This window comes from Callorhinus ursinus, unplaced genomic scaffold, assembly GCF_003265705.2.
Source record: "Callorhinus ursinus isolate GAN/ISIS: 27379988/994484 unplaced genomic scaffold, GSC_fseal_2.0 scaffold15, whole genome shotgun sequence".
Taxonomy (NCBI): Eukaryota; Metazoa; Chordata; class Mammalia; order Carnivora; family Otariidae; genus Callorhinus; species Callorhinus ursinus.
The window spans coordinates 14538652-14552617 of NW_027397077.1; the positions used below are offsets into that span (position 1 = coordinate 14538652).

General features: G+C 52.1%; 1 protein-coding gene across 7 annotated transcripts in view; it reads right to left on the minus strand.

Moving 5' to 3' along the window:
• Positions 1–12810, minus strand: part of FAM3D (FAM3 metabolism regulating signaling molecule D) — a 46130-nt gene extending 33320 nt beyond the window's left edge. For 2 of the 7 annotated variants that reach the window (XR_012380911.1, XM_073901453.1), the window contains exon 1: positions 1376–1671. The gene's annotated coding sequence lies outside the window, so the exon portion shown is untranslated. Of the gene's footprint in view, positions 1–1375; positions 1684–12615 lie in introns of those variants that run through there. The other 5 variants (XM_073901458.1, XM_073901454.1, XM_073901456.1 and 2 more) reach the window with 4 other exon arrangements.
• Positions 12811–13966: the final 1156 nt, after the last annotated feature.

Here is a 13966-nt window from a genome sequence, read left to right on the forward strand (position 1 = left end):
TCTACCCTTCCACCCTTCCATCCGTCTACCCTTCCACCCTTCCACTCTTCCATTCATCCATCCCACCATCCCTCCAGCCAGCTGAGAGACACTGAGCTAGCTAGCTCCAGTAAAAGCACCCAGGAAACAGAAGCTCAAGTGATTTCTGCTGAAGTGCCAACATGAAGAGTAATGAGAACGCTCACGTTATAGGTGAGTTTGCTCCGGGGGCTATATATGCAATTACCTCCTTTAATCCTCACACTTCCCCATTTTAGGGGTAGGTAAACCAGGACTCACCATGGTTAAGCCCAGGGTTATTCAGCTTGTAAGGGTCACAGCCAGAATTTGGATGCAGGTCTCCACTGCCCAATCCCCACAGGGTCCCACTGCCAGGGCCTTTTGTCTCAGAGGAGAGTTAAAACTGGAGTTTCATCCCTTCTTGATCCCTAGGTCCCAACTTTCACCTGTGCCACCCCCGAGGTCCTGGGCAGTTACCAGCGATTCAGCAGCTGTAAAGACCCCCAGTAGGTCTCTAGAAACCTAGGGGAGGGGAGGGTAAAGCTGGTGGTAACTGTTTCAAGTCTCTAGCCAGCTGGAGGGGCTCTGACTGCAAGGACTTGCTCCCACGACTCTTCCACTCCCCACTCAAGAATCTTCTTTATCCTGAGAATCCATCTCAACAGACATGGCCCCCAAAGCCCAACCACCAAGGACCCAGATAAGAGACAGGAGGCTTACTGCCTGCCATTGAGGCAGTTGGGCTGAGTCGGTCCTTGATATTTAAACAAAAGCAAGAGCAAATCTACATTTCCTTTTGATAAGTATGAAAATGTTCCCACCCACTCTGGCCTGCTGTCTAGGTCCTTCCAGGTAAGAAAGGTGAGCTGGTGCCTGACCCTACCCACAGAGATTTTTTCGAACTTTAACTTCCTGAAATTCAAATGATCACCCCCCGCCTTTTGTTCAGATACAAAGAGTATATTATGCTTTTGAATGTTCATGGGATCTGACCTAGAGTCTGGGAGCGCAGGCCCACAGATGACGTTGGAAGGATGTCCCGTGGAGCTGGGGGCCAGACGGATGGAAGGATGGGAACAGGGTCAGGTGCATGAGGGTGCACAGATGACTAGACAGACGTCGATATTGACAGAGAGCATGCCGGAGACAGAACTTGGGAGAGACAAAGGGCAAGGGGAAGCGGGGCTGGCAGAGATACAGAGAGGGACACACAGAGAAAGAACAAGGCAGGGACAGAGGAGGAAAACAGATAAAGGGGCAGAGGCAAAGCGCAAATACTCAGGACATGCATTCACCTAGATTCAGAGGGAGAAACAGACAGTGCCATTCAGAGAGAGACGAGAGAGAGAACAGAGATAGAGGCTGGGATACATACCTGGGTAAGGGGCTAGCTTCGTGCTGTCCTGCCCATGCCAAGCAGGGACTCTGGTTTCAGGGCAGGGGGGCAGGGAGGGGAAGGGGCGGTGAGGACTCTTCCAGCTCAGTGTCCCTCCTGGCTGAGTCCCCGACTGTCCCCTCAGCACCTGCAGGGCTCTCCAGTCTCCTGAGTCCCCAGCCGGCTCACCCTGTCAGCCTGTAGGTGCTCTGGAGGCTTCAGCTCCAGAGTCCTGGCTTCCAGGACCTGGTCTGCTGGGGGCGGGGAGGGAGGGAGAAAGGCGCTGGGGACTGGTACGCAGGGTGCGGCAAGAATTCCCTGCGTAGCCACCCAAACCCAAAAGTTTCTTTCTTACTGGTTCCTGCGAGTATGTCTGTCGCAACTTGTTATTCAGGTTGCAGAGCTGTGGGGCAAAGGCACAGGGAGAAAGGTCTGACTGCCCTTGAACACATATCGTGGCCCCAGGGTGGTATGTGGTCACAGGGCTGGTGGGGTGGGAGGGTGGAGGGTGGAAAGGTGGGGATGGAGGTGGAGGGGTGGGGAGGGGGAAGGCAGAACCGTGGTCCAACCTCATTGCCCTGAACCTCTCCCTTTGTCCTGCCCCTCCCCTTGGACCCCACTGGATTTCTGGTAGCAGGTCTGGCCGTGTGCATAAGCTGCAAGCAGGCTTTCCTTTTCTAGGGCAGGCCTGGTCTCCTGCAGGCCCCGTACAATGCTGAGCACAGAGGAAGTGCTCCATGAATATTTGGGGCCTGAATGAACAGGATTCTTGCATAGTCCTGAAACATTAGGACAATGAAACCACTGTGTAGAGAAGGAAGCTGAAGTTCAGAGAAGGCAAGTGACTTGTCTAAGGCCACACAGCCACTTATGGATTTCATTTCTGAAGCAGTCTCTGAGCAGTCACGGGAAGGCAGGCTGTGCATTAGGCAGGGGGTATGGCTATGAGCAAGACATGCTCGGAAGCATCCCTGAGCCTTTGTACTGCTAGTCCCTGTCTGTCTCTTTGCCTGGAACATTCCTACTTAGACTTCAGGTCTCAGTGGAGAAGTCACTTCCTCTGGGAAGACTTTCCTGACCCCTTCCCCACAAATCAAGGTTAAACACCTACCTGTGGTCCTGGATGAGGGGACACCCATCACAGCCCCCCATCCTGTCAAGAGGAGCTGGTCAGTCAGTGCACTGTGATTTCTCTGGGGTTGGGTCATAAGGGGGCATGTGACCCAAGGAAGGCCAATCAGAGTTTTTCCTGGGACAGATCTTGGAAACTGGGGAGAGAGAAGCTATTTTTTCCCTGATGACTCTAAGCTGGACGTCTGTGAGTCTGAGGCTGCTAGAGCCTCTTTCTCAGCTACTCTAAAGTCTTGCCAGAAGATGCAAATACTAGGCTGAGCATGGGGCAGTGTTTGTGGCCTTGGTCTTGAGAGGACCAGGGAGGAAGAAGCATGTGACATCAGGAAACAGGATGGATTTTGGGTCCATCAGACAGACCTGCGTTTGTCACTCGGTACTTGTGTGTTTTGGGGCACACCTCTCTGGGCCCTGGCTTCCTCCCGTGTAAAGTGAGGGTGCTGCCATCTACCAGTCTTGAAAGGGGTGTCAGGCAGGGACGCCCCCTGTCTATGAGGGCTTTGCTGGCCTGATGACATCCCTCCCATCCCTCCTCCCTGTTGGCAGGCCCCATTCACCCTGCCGCTTCCTGCTAGCACAGCTCCTTGGCAGGATTCCTATCCGGATGTTTGCTCATCCTATGGAACCAAAATGCCATCACAGCCTGCTTGTTCGTGACATTTCTTAATGGTCCTATAAGAGCTGGGACATCAGTTTCTTCCTGTTTCCTGGAGTCCCCTATACTCAGGTGCCTTTGAGCTCAGCCATGACCTGTCCCAGAGCCAAGATGAATGGAGAGAGGATTACTCTCTGTCCAGGCTAGGAGGGTTGAGAAAAGCACCTTGATGGAGAAATAAATGGGTATTTCTCCTGCTTAAGTCTGGTCTCTGGTGCCTAAGACCCTTAGGATAAAGGCCAATGTATTTCACGTGGCTTATAAGGCCTTGCATGATTTAAACCCCGGCACAAGATTAACCTTGCCCACCTCATCATCTGCTGTCCCCACTTTACTTTCTGCTCTAGATGCCCAGAGCTGCCCTGCATGAGGCTCTCTCCCTCACCAACTTCGCACATGCTGTTCTCTCTGTGGACTGCCCTTCCCTGACTCATCCACTCGGGCAACTCCTCCTTGGCCTCAGGTCCTCACCCAAGCGGCCCTTTGTCGTTGGAAAGACAGAATTCGGAAGCTGTTTCCTAGCTCATCATAAGGATCCAGGCTCAGCCAACAGTCACTTCTGAATCAGCCCTAAGCCACAGGCAAAATGGAAAGAGCTCCGTGAACATGCTCTGCATTTTCCCTGACATGGGCATTAGCCACAGGTTCAACTGTGTTCTCCGTGTAGCAGGTTGTTTCTAAGGAGGCAGGAGCTGGAGGCCTGATCCGGAGCTTGGAGAAATCAGGTTGCAATTAGCAACAGCTGTAGCTCGCCGGCTGCCCTCTTAGCTTTGGCCCTTCAGCCCTCCCAGCCCCTGGGGGCAATCAGGTTTCCCACTCTCTGCCTGGACCCATACCTCAAATGACTGCCTGAGTTCCAGAGCAGAAAGACACCCAAATTCACTTTTTAGCTAATCATCAAAATAACAAATTATCAAGAAAATAATAAAACTAGCTACCACGTATTGAGTGCTTACCGTGCGGCTGGAGTTAGGCTAAGAATTTTACATATATACCTTGCCGAATCCCCGCGGCAACCCCGTGAGTTGGATCCTACTGTCTCCTCTTCTCCGAGGAGGAAGCCAAGGCCTGGAGGGGGTGAGTGAGCGGTCTCAGCTGTGGGGGCAGAGCTGAGAGTCACACCCTCAGCTGCGGTCAGCAGATGGGGGGGGGCCACACTAGCATCTGACAGGCCTGAGTCTGACCCACGCTCGCCAGATTCCAACAAGGAAGGGCACTGGGTCCAAGGGAGCTCCGTGTGCCTAGGGGTAAGGTTTGACTCTTGAAAAAGTCGGTACTTTAACTGGAACTCAAAGGGTAATTCTGCATCAAGGAAAGGTCCTATCCCAGGCCATGAGGGCTCACATTTCATTTGAGCAATGGAACCTTTGGGGCAGGGACGACCCAGAGGAGCATTTGGGCAGCTACTCCGTGACCCCCATCCACAGCAGACTTAATGAAGCCAGCACAGTGCCTTTTCTGGTGAAGAGCAGAGGTGGGGCTCGGACTCTTTCCCACCAGAGTCTAGGGCTGGTACGTGAGCTGTGTTGTCCTAAGAGTGGGGACTTCTCAGTGTCGGGCAAGGTGGACTAGGAGCAGGGTCCTCTGCACAGCATTGGCCTTCTGGAACCAGAGGAAGCCTTTCTCTCCTCATAGACAAGTCTGAGACAGTACAAGGTCATGAGCTGAGCAGGTCTGAGGCCTCTGAGTCTGTTTGGTCAGGAGTTATTGGGGGATCTCTGTGACATCTTTTTAAAAAAAATACAACTCAATCATTCACCCTACATTTCCTGAGACGCTGCTCTGTGCCATCATAATGCTGAGGGCCTGGGACAGAGCAGAGAACCGATAAGGTTCTCACCTTCTGGAAACACACAGCGTAAGGTGGGAGGGACAGGAATATGGATGGTGCAGGGGAATGGGTGCTCAGGTAGGGGCTCCTTCAGGGAACCTCCTGGCCAGGGGGCTGTCAGGGAAGACTTCCAGGAGGAAGAATTTTGGCAGATGGAGTTCTCCTGGAAAGTGTTCCAGGCAGAGGGAACAGCATGTGCAGAGGCTCAGAGGAGAGGCAGAACCCGAATCTCTGATGGTAGAGACCAAAGTGAAGGGGGAAGGGGACTGTTCATTAGACTAATTATACATTAGGCTAATTATCCATTAGCCCTTAAGGGCTGGGCTAATGTATGACCTTGGGCTTTGTTCTGAGGGTGATGAGGGGGTCACAGGAAGAATTAAACCAGGCCAGTGATAAAACCTCAGCTTAGTGTGGAGAAGGTAGCACCTCCTCCAAGAAGCTTTCCCTGACCCCTGGCTCCTCCATTAAGGAATCCCTCCTTCGGGCGCCTGGGTGGCTCAGTCGTTAAGCGTCTGCCTTCGGCTCAGGTCATGATCTCAGGGTCCTGGGATCGATCACCGCATCGGGCTCCTTGCTCCGCGGGAAGCCTGCTTCTCCCTCTCCCACTCCCCCTGCTTGTGTTCCTGCTCTCGCTGTCTCTCTCTGTCAAATAAATAAATGAAATCTTAAAAAAAAAAAAAAGGAATCCCTCCTTCATGCTTCATGGTCATGCTTCATGGTCAGCCTAATTGGGGGCCAGCTTCCTCTCGAGGCAGTGGCTTCTGAGGGCCCTCTTCATGCACGTCCCTGATGCTAGCACCAAGGCACATAGGTGTGCAGTACGTGTCCTTAGAGGGAAGCGAGTGGCTTTCTGTTTGGGAAAGAAACTAAGGGAGAAAAGGCCCCAAACACACCACGGATGCCCCTCCATCTAAGTGGTTTCTCCCTTTACCCCACGCCCCACAGTGTTCTCTAAAATGAACTCTGTCCAGAGGACAAGCTCAGACTTTAGAATCTAAGTAGCCTCTTCTGGCTAAAGGCAAGCTCAGGCCATTTTCCTCATCATTCCTGGAAATTCTGTGGACTAAATATTGTCTCCAAAGGCCGTGGGGCACTATCTGCTCCTCCATGGGCTTCTTTCTCTCCTCCGCCGTCCCCCCCATCCCCGGCCCCAGGCAGGATTCCTTGCAAGGGACGAATTCTGCATGTACCAGGGTGGGAGGTAGAGGCTACAGAGGGGGGTCACAGGACCTGAGGGAGACACTCAGCACATAAAGGAGACTGAGGGAGAGGGACAGCACAGAACGAAAAAGAAGCAGAGACCCTGAAAGACTGAGAGTGGCAGACACATTGACAGACACACACATGCACTAGCACGAGGTCACGCGTATGTGTGTGCATGTGCACCTGCACACGGGAGTCAGGTGCTGCTAAGAGTCCCACCTGGGACCAGGGGACATGTGTGGTCCTGCCCAGACCTGGTTGCCACTTGCCCTGAGTTTCCAGTCGTCTCCGAAGGCCGCCCTGAATCCTGACCGTGTGCCGCAATCAGCGGAACCAGAGGCTGCCTTTCATTCTCTAAATGGTCCTTCTTGTAAACCCCTGGTATTTATAGGCAATTATTGATCATGTCACCAATACAGACAGACAGAAACTGCAAATAAATCTGTAAACAATAAGGACAGTGGCTTGAACAATTTGTGCCAGTGACATTTATTTCAGAAGGAAATAAGCCCATTATTTCCATTATGCCCTGTTTTAATTTTATTTATGGTTTTAGTGGTTTTCTCCAGCTCGGGCCAGTGGTAGAATTACTGGGCCACGTGAGGCCGCACAGCAGGAGACGCAAGAAGGGGTGGGAGGCCCAGATTCTGAGGTTTCTTACTATGTTCCTGGGATGTTTCCCAGAAAAAGACAAAAAAACACATGTACCAGCTGCTGCTCCAAGACTTCCTTATTTTAAGTACTTTAATCCTCAGCAGCTTAATGAGGAATTTGGGGAAACTGAGGCAGAGAGTGTCAGGTCACAGCTGGTTAGAGGCAGAGGAAGAAAAGGATCCCAGGGAGGAGCCCAGGAGCCCATATTCTTTTTTTTTAAATTTTTTATTGTTACGTTAATCACCATACATCACATCATTAGTTTTGGATGTAGTGTTCCATGATTCATTGTTTGTTCATAACACCCAGTGCTCCATGCAGAACGTGCCCTCCTCAATACCCATCACCAGGATAACCCATCCCCCCACGCCCCTCCCCTCTAGAACCCTCAGTTTGTTTTTCAGAGTCCAACGTCTCTCATGGTTCGTCTCCCCCTTCCGATTCCCCCCGCTTCATTCTCCCCCTCCTGCTATCTTCTTCTTTTTCTTTTATCTTAACATATGTTGCATTATTTATTTCAGAAGTACAGATCTGTGATTCATCAGTCTTGCACAATTCACAGTGCTCACTATAGCGCATACCCTCCCCAATGTCTATCACCAGCCACCCCATCCCTCCCACCCCCCACCACTCCAGTAACCCTCAGTTTGTTTCCTGAGATTAAGAATTCCTCATATCAGTGAGGTCATATGATACATGTCTTTCTCTGACTGACTTATCTCGAGGAGCCCACATTCTTAACCACGGTGTCTGACTCCTTTAGCCTGGGGCCGGGCAGTTTTCTGCAAAGGACCAGAGAAAATATTTTGGGTTTTCTGGGCCTCATGTTCTCAGCCGCAGCTATTCAACTCGGCCATTGTGGTGGAAAGGCAGGAGTAACAGGGTGTAAATGAATGAATGTGGCTACGTTCTGATAAAACGTTATTTATACAAACAGGTGGCTCTGAATTCGGCCCTAGGCCTTAGTTTGTCCAACCCTGATGTGGGTATTGCTCCTCTCGGCCCAAGGTGGCCATGAGCTCCGGTGCTCCCTTTCCTGAGCTTCAGCCTGCCTGGGTTTGGCTCAACTGTTGGTGGTGGAGAAGGGAGGCTTCTGTAGGATCAGAGAGAGTTCCTATCATTCTGTCCCTCCTTCCCACCCAGTAGCCAATGAGCTCCTCAGGGGCAGATCTACCAGCCCCTTGCTTGCTCAGCAGGGCTCAGCTGCCTGTCCTTGGACTTTGCTCCAAATTCACCTGACTGGATTATCATCTGAAGGTGCCTTGCTCAGTGCCCGGCACTTAGGAGGCTCCCAGCCAATGGCAGCTCTAGCCATATTTGCACCTTCAGGTTTGCAGAGGCCTCATCTGGCCTGGGGATTTCGAGTCTGATATGGCGGTTAAGGGGGGGGGGGCGGGGCGGGCTTTGGAGCCCCATCTGGGTCCTGTCATGGAGCTGTGGATACAGTCCTCTCATCTTGGTTTCCTTATCTGTATGTGGCCATCACAATCCCTACTTTCATAAACATTAAATTGGAGAATACACCGCACACACAATACCTGCTATGGAGGAAATGCTCTGTAAGCGACAGTTGTTAAGCAAGTAGGCCACCTTGTACTCTGCTTGGGGATGCCCCTGTGCCCTCCACCCTACCTCCCAAGGAGGCAGAAATCCCTCCAGAATGAGAGAAAAGTATGCTCTGGATCGGGAATGGTTTCCTCCAGGCCCTGACAGAGCAGCGAGAGTAAGGAGGAGGTGTCTGGCCAAACATGCAGCCCTTTCCCTCCCCAACGGGATGGGGTAATCTCAGGCTGCTAGGCAGCATTGGGTACATTAGCCTGAGAGGACAGTTTGTGCCATGAGAATTTCTCTTTGCTCAGAGTCTGGCTGTGTGTCACCAGAGAGGGCTTCTGTATCACAACAGGACACCTGGAGCGGATGGGTTCAGCCCCTGAGCCATGGCCTGCTGTTGGCCTATCTGAATCACTTCAGCAGGTCAAGCATGATGAAATTCCCCTCAGACCCAGTGGGCGATTCTATTCCTTTCCATCAGAGAGAGCTGGGTCTTGGCCTCTTAACAAGATGGCAGCCTCCACAGTGACGTCAATGGGGTTTTGAATAGGCTTTAGGAGATAAATCTTCCCCAGGGACATGTGGGATCCAGACATCTCTGAAGGAGGAATAATCTTTTTTTTTAATAATTTTTTATTGTTATGTTAATCACCATACATTACATCATTAGTTTTTGATGTAGTGTTCCATGATTCATTGTTTGTGCATAACACCCAGTGCTCCACGCAGAACGTGCCCTCTTTAATACCCATCACCAGGCTAACCCATCCCCCCAGCCCCCTCCCCTCTAGAACCCTCAGTTTGTTTTTCAGAGTCCATCATCTCTCATGGTTCGTCTCCCCCTCCAACTTACTCCCCTTCATTCTTCCCCTCCTGCTATCTTCTTCTTCTTTTTTTTTTCTTAACATATATTGCATTATTTCTTTCAGAAGTATAGATCCATGATTCATCAGTCTTGTACAATTCACAGTGCTCACCATAGCACATACCCTCCTCAATGTCTATCACCAACCACCCCATCCCTCCTACCCCCCACCACTCCAGCAACCCTCAGTTTGTTTCCTGAGATTAAGAATTCCTCATATCAGTGAGGTCATATGATACATGTCTTTCTCTGATTGACTTATTTCACTCAGCATAACACCCTCCAGTTCCATCCACGTCATTGCAAATGGCAAGATCTCATGAAGGAGAAATAATCTTAATCATAATCATAGCGATGATTCTAGTAAGTCTTAATACTGTTAGTTGGCCAGTTTTGAGCCCCATGCCCTTCCACTTAATCTTCCCAACAGTACTGTGAGGCAGATTCTTTTATTGACTTCATGTTACTGGCGAGGGGCTTAAAGAGATTAAGTGATTTGCCCAAGGTCACACAAGTGAATTGGCTGACGCAATATGCCATCCATTACTTTAGTAGCTGTGATTAAATGAAGTAGGGATGCTTGGAGCCAGACTGTGGTGGATACCTGCTGCTTGGGTCATCTTTCCAGCACCCATTCCCTCTTTTTCTGGGGCTCACCCTGATTTTCCTGCAGGTACCAAACTCCCTTCCTCTGCTCCCTGCCGTGCAATTGGCTAGGGATGGTCCCATTCCTGGTTCCAAGTGTGGCCACGTGGCCCAGGCCTAACTCCATTTCTTGGTCACAGAGATGGGCAGGCAACCCATGCTGAGAAGATCACAGCCCTCCCAGGGCTCTTGATGGACTTGCCAGGGAAGAGGATCTGCCTCTCTGCTGGGGTTGCTGGCTTGAGATTACTTAGAACTGCAGATGTTGATGGGTATCTGCCACTGTGTGGAGAGAGCTTGCCTGAGAATAAAGCAACATGGAGGAAAGGATCCCAGAGATGGAGTCAGTGTCCTGGGGATGTCATCGAGCCCCTAGATCCAGCCTTGCCTGCCAGTGGATCACTGGACTTTTCCATTATGTGAGCCAATATAGGTCCTTTATTTGTTGGGCTGGTTTGAATTTTTTTTTTTTTTTTTTTTTTTTTTTTTGGTCACTTGCACCCAGAAGAGTACCACCTGATACACAGGATTTTCTCATTTTCAACCACAGTTACATCCACAGACAGGTGAGGTAACTTGCCCAAGGTAACACAGCAAGAAAAAGGCAGAGCTAGGATTCAAACTCCAAAGGTGGTGCTCTTTCCATGACTCCTACATCTTTGTCTCCCCAGGCAATGCCCTTGGGGAGCAGACCTTGGCCTTCCCACCTCTGTTTCCCGGGCCCTCCCAGAGCAAGAGATTGGTACCAACCATAAGAAGAGTCTGCCTCTCCACAGGGCCTATGCTGTGGGACTCCAGGCTGGCCTGGAGCTGTGCGAGGCCTGCCCAGCAGTAGACAGGCTGGTCTCACCCGAGGAGGACTACCCAGCCCAAGCACACGTTGGCAAACCGTGGCTTGCGGCATCCTGCACCCCAGGAAATAACCCTTGGCTCCACAGCCTTCCAAATTCCTATTGGAATGCAGTGGTGGGCGACGTGTGTGAACGTGGAGGAGAGCTCAGAGAGAGGGGTGTAAACGATGACCATAAGACAGAGCCCCAGGGCAGCTGCCCCTCCTCACAGGAGACCCGCCCGTCTAATATTGGTGGGTCTGGCGTGGCATCAGGTAGGCTGTGGCCAGCCTGAACCGGGAGCTGGCAGATGCCCTGGAGCAGACAGACAGAGAAACTAGAGCAAACACTGGGTAGAGCCAAACTCCACAACTTGCTTGGCCTGGGTGGGCGTGAGCACCTTGCTGCCCTCACCTCCCACTGCCGGCTCCCGCCCTCTCCCTGCAGGACTGCCCCCCACCTTCTCCCCCTTCTCTTAGAGTCTGCAGTGTGCCGAATGCTTACCTCCCCAGCCCTCCTCCTCCCGCTAGCATTTCTCCACAAATTTAATCTCCGAGGAGTCTGTCCTGACTCCTACCTCCTTTAGGGTACATGTCCAAAGTGTTCTGAAATGACTGTGCAAATTGTTTTTCACTTGATGGCTAAAGCCATACCTGTTTTGTTTTTAAGATTTTATTTATGAGAGAGAGAGAGACAGAGACAGAGCAGGGGTGGGGGGTGGGGGGAGGAGCAGAGGGAGAGGGACAAGCAGACTCCTTGCTGAGGTTCTCAGGCCTGAACCGAAACCAGCTGAGCCACCCAGGAGCCCCCATACTTGTTTTTTTAAAAATCCTGTCTGGTTTATCATTGTATCCTTGTTTAATTGACATGCAGGAATTGCTCAGTTAATGCTTACTGAATGAATCATCTGGAAGGGTAGTCTTCCACCAGCTCTCTTCCAGCCATGGACTTTGAATCAACTGCACTAGGGAGGCAGTGCTGCCTAGTGTCGGGGGCATAAATTTTGCAGCCACATTGCTCAGGCAAGTTATGTAATCTCTCCGTGCCTTAGTGCCACATCTGCAAACTGGGAGTGATAACGGTGCCTACCTCATAGAGGTGATGTGAAGATTAAATGTGTTATTATATAGAGATCCCTTAGCCCAGAGCCTGGCACATAATAGGGGCTATTTTATGTGTTTTTGTGATTGCTAGCCTAGATGGAGAACTACAGGGATCAATGGGGGACAGCCAGACTTGCACTCCCATCTTACAGGTCAGAAAACTGAGGTTTAGTGAAGGGTAGGGACTTGCCTGAAATCACACAGCTAGAAAATCTCTTGAGACCATGCACCTTTGTTGTGACTTTTCAGATCATTATGTTCAGAGAAGAAAGAGATTTGGGGCCTTTTTCGTTCATTCTTTAAATATCAGTGTGGCTCCTGGGGCGCCTGGGTGGCTTAGTCGGTTAAGCGACTGCCTTCGGCTCGGGTCATGATCTCAGGGTCCTGGGATCGAGCCCCGCATCGGGCTCCCTGCTCAGCGGGAAGCCTGCTTCTCCCTCTCCCGCTCCCCCTGCTGGTGTTCCCTCTCTTGCTGGGTCTCTCTCCGCCAAATAAATAAAATCTTAAAAAAAGAAATACCGGTGTGGCTCCTGATTGATGCTCAACCGTGTTTTTTGAATGAAGAGATGAATGAATGAATGAATGAATGAATGAATGCCAAAGGGCCCCTGTGGTGGAGGAAAAAAGCCTGCAATACAAGGGATTGATCCCTGGCTTGCCTGTCCAGCTCCTTCGCTCCTTCATCTTCTACCCACCCCGCTTCTATTTTCCTTTCTCTCGATAATGCAGACCCAGATATATAGCTCTTTCCGTGCTGGTGGAAACGTACCTGAGGGCTCAGGGCTCCCACTTCCCTGCTTCGGTGGAGAAGGCCAGATGTTCCCGCTGGTGCTTTGGGTCCCTGACCTAGGCAGCCACCCCCCTGGACCAGCTGCTGAGCGAGGCCAGCCTGCTGGATCTCGGAGGGGCTGGGGCCTCGCAGTCTGGTTCTCCAGCTGCAGCAGGCCCAGAGGCAGGCACCAAGTGGCTCGTGGGCACCTCGTGTGGGCTGGCTCTTCCTGGTTCCGCCCTGGCTCTGCCCCACCTGCAGAGAAGCCTGCTATAAACCCTCCCTGCCCTGTTAAACAATCTCCCCCGGAAGGAGGAAATTCATCCAAAGGAGGAAATGGGTTCACAGTCTTGTCCGGCTGAAGAGCCACTGGAGCCCTGGCTTAGGCCTGGGCTGTGAGAGTCTCTTCCCCACGGAGCTCTCAGCCTTCGCAGAGGAAATTCGGGTGGGGGTTCGAACACTTTAACCAGGAATGAAATGCCACAATTGCTTGCCTGAGAAAGGAAAACAGAACGCAAGATGACACCCCCCCCCCAAACAAACCAACCCCTGCTGACACCCTTTCCCGGCCCTGGGGGTGAAGAGGGGACAATCGGCGTGAGTTGGTGAAGTGCCCGTCACCTGCTCCGAGGTTCTAGGCCGGGGTGGCTCCTGCTGGAGGAAGCAGGCCGGAGGTGAGCCTGGGGAGGAGACGCACACTGTGGGTGGGGGAGGTCAAGGCAGCTAAAGACAGGGAGCCTGGACGATGGACAAGGGGCCCCCTTGACGCGGCACAGGAAGTGATCTGAGTCAAAGAATCTGGTTTTGGTTTGGGGCACGAGTTAGAGGTTGAAGCTGGAGAGAGAAGGAGGGAGGGCGGGAGGGGAGGAGAGAAGGGCCAGTAGGTGGGAGAATATTAGCACAACAGCAAATATAGTGTTGATTGCCTCTCTCTCTCTCCCTAGGACTCGGTGTCCCCCGCTCCCCACCCAGCAGCCACAAGCTTTGTTACTACTCACGGTTCTCATTCCCGAAAACTCTGCCCCTTAGGGTGAGTTCTTTCCCAGCAGGCACCGCGTTCCATGTAGGCTCCTGTGGCGGGGGGAGGGGGGGTTGGAGTCTTCCTCTTCGTTGGCGGAGGGTGCTGCTGGAGTTGGTGATTTCCACCCTGACTGCTTCCAGAAAGGGCGTGTCGCCCCCTTGCAATGACTCTCCAAGCACCTGCGGTCAGACAGCCGGTCAGGAGACCAAGACGAGTGCCCAGGAGCTGGCGTGAGGGGAGAGCAGCGGCTGCTGCCCAGTGGGGAGCCCCCAGGCCTGCAGCTCTGGTGCCCGGTGGGTTCCCAGGAAGCGAAGTGGGGGTCCCCTACCC